Source organism: Tamandua tetradactyla, chromosome 24 (assembly GCF_023851605.1).
Source record: "Tamandua tetradactyla isolate mTamTet1 chromosome 24, mTamTet1.pri, whole genome shotgun sequence".
Lineage (NCBI taxonomy): Eukaryota > Metazoa > Chordata > Mammalia > Pilosa > Myrmecophagidae > Tamandua > Tamandua tetradactyla.
The window spans coordinates 40,987,542-40,999,673 of record NC_135350.1 but is presented as its reverse complement, the minus strand read 5'-3'; the positions used below and the strand labels follow the sequence as shown (position 1 = coordinate 40,999,673).

At 32.8% G+C, this 12,132-nt stretch overlaps 1 protein-coding gene and 1 non-coding gene across 7 annotated transcripts in view; both read right to left on the bottom strand.

The window, feature by feature from the left end:
• MAPK10 (mitogen-activated protein kinase 10) overlaps positions 1–12,132 on the bottom strand; it is a 371,854-nt gene that overhangs the window by 194,914 nt on the left and 164,808 nt on the right. The gene's annotated exons all lie outside the window — the stretch shown is intronic.
• On the bottom strand, positions 3,364–3,434 carry TRNAG-CCC (transfer RNA glycine (anticodon CCC)). The gene has a single exon. It is a non-coding gene; the product is annotated as a tRNA-Gly (tRNA).

Below are 12,132 nucleotides of genomic sequence, written 5' to 3'. Positions count from 1 at the left end.
CATGAAATTCCAAATCACCTAATTATTTAGTACTTAATCATATAATTTGAGCCAAATTATAATTTGAACCATAAACAAGGTGTCATTTACAATACATACTTATAATGTCTTTTTCCAGGTAAGTACTAGGGTATTTTACACAAAATGTTAAATATTAAATAATAAAATACATTAAAGTGCCTTATCTTCTATAATGACCAGCGTCATCACAATCATAAAGATTAAACTGAAGAAATTGGATATACCTAATGCTGAAGGCCAGTGCATCCACTGGCACTTCCAGTTCTAGGCACAGAATAGAATTTAAAGAAAAATCCAAACATAGGTGCAAGAGGATATATAAATATACAGAGACATATAAATATGCTTTATTTCAGAAATAAAAATTACTTTATAATAAATTATTATAAATTACTTTTTGTTTATTGTAGAAAAAAGGAAAAGATAAAATGCAATATATAATGAAACCATATATATAGTGGTTGAAATAATTGAGCTTGAGATTCATGTATAAGCATGAATAAAGTTTTTAAGTATGATGCTAAAGGGAAAAGAACAAATTCTAAAAGGGTATGAATATTGCTATATTATTAATGAGATTTCTTAAATACACAAAATGATTATATACAGTGTCTTTACATATAAACATAGATTAAAGGAAATTGGGCTTTATATTAACATCTGGTTAACTTTTGTCATATAAGTATAAAGATTTCAATTATATTATTTTCTGTATACTTGAAATATTTCATACTTTTTTAAAGTTTATGGGAGAGGATAAAAGTCACCTAATAGTGGTAATGCCAAGTTAGGTGCTGAATTATTTGGGAAGGATGAGTTAGAACCAGAGAAATCCTACTAAAATCTTATTCTACTCAATTAAATACACTTAACTGAATGTTTTTTTCAGTGCAAGTCACAGTCTTGTGAGATTAACACTAATATTAAAATCACTATTGATGGAAAACTTCTGTTTCTGGCAATGTGATTAACTACATGCCCAAAAAGAAAAAAACACTCACAAAGTAAAATTCTTAAAAATGTTAGATGAAATATGCAAAACGTTTTAAAATGCATGTTGAGCTGCCAAAAAAAAAAGCAAGAAAAGTTCTAAGAAACTGAAAATGAAGACTGAAGCGTCCCCTTGTCCTGAGGCCATCTGCTGATGTCTGAAGACTAGAACTTTATTTCCAATGGGCAACATGCCACTGTATAGGAAACGAAGCTTGGACTCTTCCTATGATGGTAACTCACAAATGAGACATGTGCACAAAGCTTACTAACTAAAAGAGATTTTAAAAATTTCAGAAGAAAGAAAAATTATCCTAGAAGGAAGGTCTGAATTGCAAGAAAAAATGCTTTATATTGGAACTTGATGTGCTTTTTAAATCCTCTCTTAAATTTTTTAAATATAAAGAAGCATTAAATGAAATAAACATATAAGATATTCCTGAAGAACAATGTGGGTGTTTCTCAGAGGGTGGACAGATGACTGCTCTATTAGACATCAAGATTTATTATAAAGCTTTAGTAAGTAAAAGTATGTGGAATGATGGAGAGGTAGACAGCCTGATCAATGAAACAGAGTCCAGAAATAGGCACTTACATATGATTTTCCTATTATGAATAGAATAAACAATTAAATGGTGCTGAGACAATTGGTAAAGCCTACAGTGGGGAAAAAAAAAAAACAGATCCCTATTGAGAAATAATCTCTGTGGGTCTCTCTTACTCCTGCATATCTTGGAAGCAAAAGAACTGGCTGCCTTTGTTCCAAGCTTCCTTTTCAAGGATGGTCATTCAGCAAACAACCTTGGAAAATGGAAATAGTATCTCCCTCTGTAGCAAATGGTAGGTTTGATTACTCTCTAGTATGATGAATATAAGGTCTCCCTCTGGGGCAGACATCAGGCAAGCTTCCTGTGCACTGTAAAGATTTAGGTTCTCTGAGCCTGGGGTTCTGCTCCTGTAATATAAACAGCAGTCACCTGTCCTGTTTGTATCACCCTACAGGAATTAGGCTCAAACGTGGCACCAATGCTAATAACTCTAGCTACTGTTATTGCTGTGAGTAATAAAGACCTCTGTATCTGACCCAAGAATCTTGTGTCTTCTATCAGTATCTTTGAAACTCGGGCAGGGTAACTTGTTAGCCTGTACACACACATACACACACACTTAATTCCAGATGGATTAAAAATTTTAGCAAAGGCAAAACTTTTAATATTTTAGAAGGAAATACAGTTGAATGTCGGTGAAAGATAAAAAACAATATCTAAATACAAGTATAAAGAAAAATTATTGAATTAAAAATATTAACTATTTATGGAAAGATGAGATAAAGAGTTGAAAAGCAAGCCACAAACTTAGAAGGGAGATATATGCAATGGATATAACCAGTGAGGAATTTATCCAGAATCTGTGAAGAACTCCTGAAAAATCAAGAAGAAAAGGACAAAGAATCCATAGGAAAATGGACCAGGAATATGAAAGACATTTCATAGAAGAAGAAATATAAATGATTTATAAACGTGTTAATTAAAACTACAATGGGATGCAATTTTATAATCATAAAAGTGGTAAAACTGAAGAATATAAATACTTGCATGAAAGTTGATCAGACAGGAACATTTATACAATGCTGATAGACGTGTCAATCAACAACCAAATTTGGACTAAAATAGCATTATTTAGTAAAACTGTGCATAACCTATAGCCCAACAATATCTCTTTTATACATATTTCTAGAGAAATTCATGCATTTTACTGCCAAGTTACATTCATGAGAGAGTTCATTACAATATATTTTGAGGTAGCAAGATAGATAATAAATAGATTAGATAGACTGACAGATACTGGAAAAAGTCATGGATACAACAATGAATAAAGAAATTGTGATATATTCATTTAGTGGATTACTATATAGCAGTAAAATAAATTAATAGAGCAAGAAGCATCAACATGACAAAATCTCATATTAAACAAAAAAGAAGTCACAATAAATCCATTTTTGAAAATATGCACAACTAAACGACATATTATTTAAGAATATCGCCTTTCTATGATAAAACTATAAAGAAAATAAAAAACAAAAAATCCAAAATTCAAGAGAGTATGGATAGTTCTCCTGTGAGGGAAGTAATGCCTCCAGGAAGTGGCATATAGGGGCTTTCAAAGCAGGGCTGCTGAACACACCTACTACTTCAATACACCCACAATCTTTAATCTGGGTAGTAGGGTCACAGAAGTTTGTTTCACTATTATGCTTTTCTTTTTATAGGCTTAGAGGTGAAGGTCATATTTCATTCTTTTTCCATGTTGTCACAGCATCATTTGTTAATTTTGTTTTTTGGAAGGGGGGGGTACCTGGGCCAGGAATCGAACCTGGGTCTCCTGCATGGGAGGCAAGAATTCTACCACTGAACTACCCACACACTCTTCATTATTATTCTTTAAACTCTACTTTGGTAGGTTGAATTATGCACCCCAGAAGAAAACATGTTCTTAATCTTAATCCCTTCTTGTGAGTGTGAACTCATTGCAAAGTGAGAATCAGGATGAGTTTTAATCGTATTACTTCTTATTACTAGAGGCTTTATAGAGAAAGTCACAAGGAAAAAGCCACAGAAAATCAAGAAGCTGGAAGCCAACAGCATTGGAACAGAAAGAAAGGAAAAACTGCCCCCATGTGCACTGTCATGTGAAGGAAAAAAGCCGAGGGAGCTTAAGGATGACCAGCAGCCAGCCCCAGCATGCCAGTCTTCAGGGAGAAAGCATTGCCTTGCTGACAGAACTTCTACTAGCCTCAAAACTGTAAGCCAATACATTCTTATTGTTTAAGCCAGCTCGTTTTGGGGTATTTTGATTACACTCAATAAAGAAAGACACCTGTATATATTAAATGTATGCTATTTGATATTTCATAATAGAAAAAAAGTTTAAGTGGCACAAAGAAAGTCTTTCAGTCTTTTGCTAGGCATTGTTGTGCTTGAATGAATGCCTGGAACTAAAAGATTCATGACTGCCAATAATAGGAAAAGTATCTTAAGGGGAAACGCTGAGAAGAAATGTAGGAAGATATAAGGAAGATGTTTGATGATGTCATTAAAGTACTGAATTAAGAAACAGTGTATTAAGAACTGAAACTGAATTAAGAAACGTTTCTACTCCTAGGCGTACCATTACGTGAGAAAATAAATCCCCCATAGAGAACAAAAATACACTACCAAAATAAAGTCAACAAGTTAAAAAAGCAAAACAACTACAAAATTTACTCCTCAAATTGTAATCTATGAGATTATCATATTGCATTTCCATGAGCTTTGTATATAATTATTTTCAGATAGTTAACTTTACTGTCTTAAATTAAAACAAAATAATTCAGCTTTGATTCAGGTAAAATTTGCATGCTGCAAAATGAATTAAATGTATAGTTTAATATTTTGACAAATGCATATATCTGTGTAACTCACAGTCCTGTGAAGATAAAGAAGTTTGATACACACTTGTGCCCTTTTCCAGTCAATGCTCACTCCCAGCAAACTCTGTTTTAATTTCTTTCATTAAAGATGAGTTTTGCTTGTCCTAGAACTTCGCATTAAAGAAATCATATAGTATATACCCTTCGGTATTTTGCCCTCTTTTGACTAGCAAAATACTCCTACTTTTGAGTAGTAGTATTCATCTATGTTGGAATAATTATCAGCAGTTTGTCCCTTTTTATTACTGAGTAAAATTCCATTCTATGAATTTACCCCAGTTTATTTTTTCTGCTGTTGGTCATTTGAGGTATTTATACTTTTTGGCTATTATGAATAACACTGCAGTGGACATTCATGTACATATCTTTTTCCATAAATGTGTTTTTATTTCTCTTGGAAAAAAAAATCTAGGAAAGGGATTGTTGGATCATGGGGTAGGTATATATTAAACTTATGAAAAACTTCCAGACACATTTTCAACCTCCTACAACAATGATGACAATTCAGTTCCACATCCTCACCATTTGATTGTACGAATTAAAAAAATAATAATAATCACTTTAATTGTATTTTGTGGTGGTTTTAATTTTTATTTCCATGGCTTATGATGAGAAATTCTTGAATGTGCCTAATGGGCATTTATTTCTCTTTATTTTTTCAAGCTTTTTGCCTATTTGATGATAGAATGTGGGTAGAGGGAAGGATTTGTTTGTCCTTTTATTATCAAATGTAAGGTTTTTTTTATCAATTCCAGATAAAAGTCCTCTGTCAGATGAATATGTAATATATATAACGTTTGCTTTCAATCTTCGGCTTGAATAGTCATTTATTGATGTCTTTCAATGAGTGGTAGTTTCTAATTTTTATGAAATTTATTCAGCATTTGTTTTCCTTATACATCTGGTGCTTTCTTGGTTCTGTCAAGGGATCTTTGCCTACTCCCAAAATTTTGGAGATATTCTCTTGAAAATTCTTCATGAAGATTTATATTATTGATTTTATATATAGGTCTATTATCCACCTCCAATTAATTTTACATATGGTGTGATTTATATGTTGAAATTCATTTTTTCCCTTATGGAGAGCCATCTATTCTAGCCCCCCTGGTGAGTCTCTTTGCCACCATGGTCAAAAACTTCATGGATTGTGTAAGAGGGTCTGTTTCTATACTCCATTCTATGGGTCTAATTTCTGGACTCTATTCTGTTCCATTGATCTATTGTCTATCTTTACCCCCAACCCCATACTGTCTTAATTATTGTAGTTTTATTGTAGCTTTATAATCTGCCTTGAAATTGATAAATCCTCAAAATGTATTCTTCTTTTTTTTATTTTGGGGACCATTCTGGGTGTGTGCATTTCCACATGAATATTAACACTAGCTTGGAGGTTTAAAAAAACTACAGGAATTTTTATTGGGATTGCATCGGAGCTATAGATCACATTAGGTAGAATAGATATCTTAATATTGAGTGAGTTCATCTGAAATCATGGTATATTTTGTGATATAAATATATCATTGTCCGTTTATTTTTTTCTCTTTAATTTCTCCCAGGAATGTTTTGTACTTTTCAGTGTATAGTCTTTATACATCTTTCTTTAAGTTTGTTCTTTATCATATATGTTATGGATGCCACCTTACATGGTTATTTTAACTTCCAATTTCCAAATGCCCATTGCTAGAAATAAAGTTGATTATTGTAAATGACCACATAACCTACAACACTGCTAAATTCACTTTTTAGATCTATTATATATTTTGTGGATAGTTTAGGATTTTCTTCACACACCGTCATTTTGTCAGCACGTAAAGACAGTTTTTCCTTTTTCCTTTCCATTTTGCTTTTCTTGTTTAATTGCACTGACGAGACCCTCCAGCACAATGTTGAATGAAAGTGGTAAAATGCCGACAGTTTCCAGCTTTTGACAGATTTTAGTTCATTTGCATTTAAAGTAATTATTGATATGTTCCAGTATAAATCTATTATCTTTCCATTTGTTTTATATTTTCCCATTTGTTCTTTATTCCATTTCTCTTCCTTCCCACCTTCTTTAAACAAACTAGGTTCCTTTTTATTTTCCTTTTCACTTCCTCTATTGACTTCTTTCTCTCCTTCTTCCTCCTCCCCCTCCCCCCTCTTCTTCCTCTCTTCTTCTCCTCTTCCTCCTCCTCCTTCTCCTTCTTTGTGATTGCTCTAGAGTTAATTATCAGTATTTTTAATCCATAATAATTCAGCTTAAAACAATATTATTCTGCTTCATATATAACACAGGGAATCTGCAACAATCTACTTTCATTACCCCCTTCTTTGAGTTACTTTTGTCATATACAGTGATTATACATATGTTATACACCTATAAGAATTGCCATTGTTTTTACTTTAAATTTTATTTTGAAGAAATTAATAAATTTCAAAGAAAAACATTTTATATGAACACACATATTGTTAGTGCATAGGTGTTTTGCCATCTCTAAGTTTATTCTTAAGCATTCGTGCTTTTTATGCTATTGCACATGCTCTTTTTAAAATTTTCATTTTCCAAATGCTCATTTAAAATATGTTGCTCCATTGTCTTCCTGTATGCCTTAAATGGTGAAGTCTTCTCCTTCTCATTCTTCAATCTTTCCCTCAATCATCTCACAGCAGTTTGTCTGTACTTATATACTATTGTAACTGTTTGTTTATATGTCTTTTCTCGGCTACATTATAACCTTCACAAGGGAACTATGTTTTATTCATGTTCCTAAACCAGCGCCTAGCACAGTCTTGGTATACAGCTTATGTTGATAAGTGTTTCCTGAATAAAAGCACTAGAAAAAGCTTATTTTCTTCACTAGCACAAATCTAAGTGTTTTTATTATACCTGTAAATTCTCATTATTGAGATCTGTGAATTCTCAATAAATTTGATACTAACAAATTAGGAATAAAGAGTCTGCAGTAATGTAAGTATGAAAGGGTCCAGAATTAAAGACCACAGAAATGCTACCCAGCAGGGCTATTTTAGTCCTAAGTGTTGAACTGGGCATATGGGAAGTAACACATCCAACCTGTCACCTGGAATGAACAATGTGTTTTAATTTTTAATGAATGAATAATCTTGCTATAAAAAGCAAGCATCCTGACCCTTCCTGGTTTGCATTACAAAACTCAGAATGTAGCACCATGGTTAAGTAAGTCATTAAATCACTGCAGAAACTTCTTGTTCCACAAAGGGATATTAAAAGAAAAAGAATATTTCATATGATAATCTTAGTAAATTAAAAAAAGCTGTTTGGTAATTATATTTCCTGACAGCACGGGCAGAGAGCATTTGCCACCATTACATTAGAAACAATTTAAATGGCCAAGGTGTTATCGTAATATTAATCTGAAGTGGAATTAGTGGCAATATCTTCATTCAATATAGGACCCATGAGTAGTTTGAAAGGGAAGGAGATGATAATTTTGGGAGTTTAGTGCTTTCAATTGCTAGTTGTTCTGGGAAAAGTCCCATATGTGTATTCCTTGGTATTATGAGGCTATAAGAGTTAATGGTTATTCTGAGCAAAGCTGAAGGCCAAACTATATGAATGAGACACAATACACTCAAAGAATTTATTAGGTTGAACTGGTGTACAGCAGCTGTTATAAAAGAATATAACTATGATATGTTTTAATACTGAGATCAATACTTAAATTATTTTGTACATGAGATGTGAAATGTGCCAGCTAAACCACAGGAGGTTTGAAAACCTTCACAGATGCAAAACAGTCAAATTTTTCTGAGCTGCTCCAAGAGCCCATGGCTTGTCACTGAAATTCAATATATGCAAAGGAAAACCAAAGGAAGTATTGATTTCAAAAATATTATAACCCAGCAGTTTCCCAGTTTTATTGGCAAACAACAAGCTCATTATCTACAAATTATTTTTCCATATTTACTTACATATCATATTTATTATAAAATAACTCTTCTAGTAGCCTATGAGCAAATGTATAAGAATACAAAGTTGTTGTTAATTACAAAAAATATTCTCTCTTCCAAGCCCAAAAAGATTCTCCCTACTACACACAAAGGACCAAATGAAACATAAGTATACCATGAAACTAATAATCGTCTTTGCAATCACTGATGCATAAAATGGAATTCAATTAAATTTTCTATGAAGAATTGTTCATATGCTGACTTTATGACATTACTGAAGCCTCAGGTCCTTAGGTCCATTGAGAGCAGGGTTTGACAAGCTATTGCTCAATGGGCCAAATCCAGCTCACCACCTATTTTTGTAAATAAAGTTTCATTGCTACGCAGTTACCCGTGAGTTTACATTTTGTCATGGCTGCTTCCACATCACAATGGCAAAACTGAGTAACTACAACAGAGACTATATGACTTTCAAAACTGAAAATATTTACTATCTGGCTCTTTACAGAAAAAAAAATTTCTGACCTCTAATTTAGAGCACTAATCCACTACAATCCCAAACTATACCACTAATTTCAATGTTATTTTGAATAAAATATTTGGAAAACTGAATGTTCTACAAAAAGAGATTAATAATAATAGTAAAAGCATATAACATGATTCCATCTAGCCATTTATAGAGTATGGCATGGATAAATGTTCACAATATATTGGAAAGTGGAATAGGTAGGTAACAAAAGAGTATTATAATATGACCCCAATCTTTTAAAAACCTAATAAATATGAATATAGTTTTAGATAGAGAAATAGAATATGCATATTTATCATTTTGTACTTTAATGTATTCTCCAGTTTAACAATGAAAAATACATATTTTCATAAACAAAAATGTTATTTCAGCATATAACAAAATAACACATTAAAATTTTTTGAGCTGGAATACAAAAAGCAAACATCTAAGAAACTCCTTTTCATAAATAGTAAATAGTTAGGAAGCCTTAAAAATTTATTCATTACATCCATGAGGGAATAAGGGCTCAGAACCAAATGTTTCAAATGCTATAAAAACACAGCTTAAGTTTCTCACTGAAATTTTGCCAGCAAACTTTTAAAAAATACATTAGAAATGGTATCTTAGAAAATTATTCTTTTCTCCCGTAATTGCTTCTAAACTTCATATATTTGGAACCTCAACCTAAACATAAACATTTCACTTATTTTTCTAAATTATTTGTAAAGAATTACATTAACAAGGATATACAAGACTTTTTTTGATCAGCCTTAAAATTTGCAAAATTATTTTGTTCTAATTGATTCAACAGACACTACCAGTGCAGTTCTCACTAGCAATTTGCCCAGGTGAAGTGTCCAAACTATTACTCTTTGCCTATTTTTATCTTATTTCCTGAACAAATTTCAAAATATTTTCTCATTATTCCTATTAAGAAGTATACCACTCAGCTCTTCAATTACTCCAGGAAACACTACATACTGCCACCACAGTCAGCAGTCTCATACACAGAATATTTAGTGTGTAATATCCTTACACGCCACACATTTGTAACCATTTCTAGCTTTGTATGCATGTGTGAGTGCTCTTTTCTAAGTAGTTACCTGAGAGAAAAGATGATATTTCTTTCCTTAATAACTCCCATTAATAAGATAATATTTAAAGAAAAAAAACACAATAAAAAAGCATGGAGAATGGTGTCCTGCACATGGGAAGTGCTATATATGTGTTTGCAATAAAACAATTTGAAAGGTGAGAATAAATCACAGAGGATAAATACCTATTGACTCCAAGTCCACAGAGTAAAAATAGCAAGAGAGTTGTACAAAATTCACTTTAATGTTTAGAAAAATTACTCATTTTTCTTAATTCTTAGAAGGAACATTCATTCAAATTGCCATCACATTGGTTCAGTGAAGAATATATTCATTCCATAAATGTCTATCAGTGATCCACTCTGTGGCAGTCACTGTGCTGAAGACTCTGCATACAAAATGAATAACTCAAAAGGTTAAAGGAGTAGCTGTAAGAAATTTCCATTAAATTGGTGTACATATATAGGTTTATTTTTAAATTAGAAGTTCAAATTTTTTCCATTAGAATAACTCTTTAATTTTTCTAAGGATAGAGTTTTAAATATGTGTTTCTTTTGACACATATGGGTGTAATGATAAGCCTTAAGCAAAAGAGGAGAAGGGAGGAAGGAAGGAAGGGAAAAAAAGAAAGAAAAGGAGGGAGAGAGGGAGGAAGGAAGGAAGGAACAAAGCCAGTGGCAAGGTATGGGGGAGGGAGAGAGGAAAGAAGAAAGGAAGACCTTTGGGTGGTTAATTTAAAGGTAAAATGAAACTTAAATTCCACACACAAGTAGTAGCATTGCTTTAATTATGCATCCTGAGAATAAGTAGGCCAATTGGGGCTATTAATTTGGTGAAATGTCAACTCGAATCCTAGAGAGGTGTTGAACTTACAAGAAAAAATCCATCCCTTAAGTGATGTAGAAAAATCTAACAATATAATGAGAAGAATAAATTCAGGGGTCACTCCATCTTCCAGTCACTTAGCAACTGAATTGGAGTGAAGCAGGCCAGGAGGAAATGATTTGTAAAAATAATTAACCATAAATTCTGAAGTAGAGATAAGTAAAAAGGAGGGTGGAAATTGAAGAAACTTTAACCAGGGCTACATGCCAACTGTTTTTGGAGGGACATATTTAGCACCATATAAAAGCCCCAGATACAAGTTTTACTTTTCTTTTTTTTTATATTCATTTATACATCTTTCTGTCCCTGCTACTTTTTTCTCCCTATTGATAAATTTCACTAGCACATATACAAATCTAGCTTTTCTTTCATTGTCTCCTTCCTGGTTTTTTTCCACCTCCTGGTTTGGGGAACAGATTTCTTTGATCACCTCCTTTCGGTGGGCACACGTCCTATGTTGCAGAGGATTGTATTGTGTTTTGCTTTATTGCACTTCGTAGATATGGCATGTTTTACAAATTGAAGGTTTGTGGCAACCCTGTCAAGCAAGACTATTGGCACCATTTTCCCAACAGTCTGTGCTCACTTTTGTCTTTGTGTCACCTTTTGGTAATTCTCACAGCATTTCAAACTTTTTCCTTATCATTATGTTTGTTATGGTGACCTGCAATCAGTGATTTTTGATGTTACGATTGTAATTGGTTTAGGGAGACATGAACCATACCCATACAAAATGGCAAACTTCATCAATAAACGTGTGTGTTCTGATTGTTCCACCAACTGGCCATTCTTCCATCTCTGTCCTTCTCCTCAGGTCTCCCTATTTCCTGAGAGGCAACAATATGAAATTCGGCCAATTAATAAGCCCACATGGATTATAAGTGTTTGAGTGAAAAGAGTTGCACATCTCTCACTTTAAATCAAAAGCTAGAAATGATTAAGCTTAATGAGAAAGGCAGTGAAAAGCAGAGATAGGTGGAAAGCCAGACCCCCTGCACCAAATACTTAGCCAAGTTGTGAATGCAAAGGTCAAGTTCTTGAGGGAAGTTAAAATGAACACACGAAGGACAAGAAAGAGAAACAATCTTATTGTTGATAAAAGAAGGGCTTAGTGGTCTGTATACATGATCAAACCAGCCACAACATTGTCTTTAGCTAAAGTAAAGCCCTAATTTTCTTCTATTTTATGAAGAGAAAGGTGAGGAAGATGCAGAAGAAAAGTTTGAAGCTCACAGAGGTTTGTTCATGAGGCT